Source organism: Propithecus coquereli, unplaced genomic scaffold, assembly GCF_000956105.1.
Source record: "Propithecus coquereli isolate 6110/MARCELLA unplaced genomic scaffold, Pcoq_1.0 Scaffold200, whole genome shotgun sequence".
Taxonomy (NCBI): Eukaryota; Metazoa; Chordata; class Mammalia; order Primates; family Indriidae; genus Propithecus; species Propithecus coquereli.
This window is the reverse complement of record NW_012144968.1, coordinates 2,553,060-2,555,473: the sequence shown is the minus strand read 5'-3', so window position 1 is coordinate 2,555,473 and position 2,414 is coordinate 2,553,060.

Here is a 2,414-nt window from a genome sequence, read left to right as displayed (position 1 = left end):
ATACTTCATGAGGAAAGAGGTTTTCAAAATAAAAAAAAAAAAAACCTACCAACACAATGCACTAGAACATTGATTAAATTAGAGGAAAAGAGTATCATCTTACTAGATGTAGACACATTTGATGAAATTCAGCAGTCATTGGAAAAACAAGCCAGCAACCTAAGAACATAAAATAAATACCTAAACCAGATTAAGGGTCTTTATCAAAAATGCAAGAACAAACAATACATATGATAGTGCAACATTTCCATTAAAGTCAGGAAGACAAAACATTTTGACTGTTCAACACTATACTGTACTGGAGAATTTCAGTAATGTAATAATTAAAGAAAAAGTGAAGAATAAAAATTAGAAAAAAAGAAACAAAAAGGAAAAAACATCATTGATATATGATAGTTTTCATGGATAAACATAAGATTTTAATTAGTAAACTCTTAAAACTTAAGATTTCCATGTTGTGATTGGATTAAATATCCATACATATATGAAAATCAATAAGTTTCTTGTGTTTCAGCAGTAGTAAATTAGAAAAGAAGAAAATAATCTAAGAAATAAACATAATGAAAGCTTTTCTCAGCTTTTGGGGAATATATTAAAAGCCACAGATAGACATAAGTGTAAAGACAGAAGCAAAAATGACAAAGAACCTCCCATTTTACGTGTGTTTCCAATCAAAAATGCAAGATACATGAAGATAAGTAATGCTGAGAAAGATCATCCACAAAATTAACAATGAAAAGTTAGACTCACTCCAGACTACATGCAAGCTGGGGAAAAAAAAAAAGAACTTTAGAATATTTGTTTTAAGATTTCTTAAAATTTTTTTATCCATTCATTCATTCATTCATTCATCCCTATTGTGCACCTACCTATCAGATGCTGTCCTAATTACATATGGTGTAGTGGGGAGATAGGCAGGTAAAGCACAACTACACTCTAATATGGTCAGTGCTGAATTTTTGTGAATATCAGAGGAAAGAAAGTTTTGTAGTAATTCTGCTTAATACAGGAATTGGTGAGTCAGTCCATGGGTTAAATTTCTTCTGCCAAATGAGGGATACATATGACTCTATGGAAAAAAATCTGAGTTCCTTGTACTGGGAATGCTTCTCTCTAGACAGCTTAGTAACACTACCATTCTGTTTGTTCCAGAAAAATTTAGTAATTTAAGGTAACAGATATTAGAAGTTTTCCTTTAAGAATCTCCAACATTTGGAAAAGTTAAAATAAATATACGTGTATTAGTTCCTATACCAGTATCAACCTATTTTATTAACTAGATTAATTTACATCTATTTTACTATCAAATTACAGTCTAGGTCAAGGATCATTTGTTGATAATATAAAGAAAAAGCAAATGTGGATATTTAGAATGCAAACTTTAGCATTTCCCATTCTGGTAAGCTCAGTGGGTGATACCATCAGGCCTGAGCCAAAATTCAGGGACTTGCTTCCAAACAGCTTGACCTAAAATAAAGATAATAGAGGAGCTATTTTCTTTGGTTTCCTTTCATATTTGCTTTGGGTTTTTTGTTTGTTTGGATAAAAACACCAAGGATCACTCCACCATTTGGGTAAAACATATTTCTTGCAGAAGCCCTTCCTTCCCTAGATGCGGAAAACAATCCCATTTACGTTAGTGCAATAAATCTAAGAAATTAAGGTTTAACTATTGTCATCTCTTTGTCCAGTTGATGATAAAGATCTGTGTAAAGCTTACATTCCAGAGGTGTATTCATTCAGTTCTACAAAGTGGACACTTTTTGCAAGCACTAAGTTCCTCTGGACTTCTTGATGTTTCAACTAAATAAAGTTACTATTCACTGTTTGTAAGTAATCAAAAATAAGGCTTTTCCTATTAGCCTCAAAAGGATTAGTTTATATTTCCACCTCAGTTTCAAACTGTTTTCCCATCTAGTATTTCTGCTGATTTTGGTAGCAGCCGAGTGAGACAGGCATGTATAATTGTCCTTTATTTTATATGTGAAGAAATAAAATCACTAAGAGATGATGTGATTTTCAGTAGAACTGACTCTTCTGGCTCTTTGCCTAGTGTTCTTTTATTAAATTCATTTACTCAAACATTTATTCATCAACACATATTTGTTGAGTGCCTATCAGAGTGCCTAGGAACTCTACTGCCTGTTAAATTTGATTGTCGCTGTTCTTTATAAGTATTATAAAAATTTCTAGTGACAAGAACTTCCAGTATTAATTGTGAAGAGAACATTTCTAGTTTAATTATTTAATTTTAAACTGGTCTATGTTATGATTACAGTTTGCACAGACATCAAGTTTTATAATGCATTTAGCCTAAGTTAATGAGAATTTAAATATAATATTTCTGGTATTGAGAGCAATGAAGTAAATATTTGATAGCAAACATTTCAAACTTTTTTTCCCTAGTGGTGGAT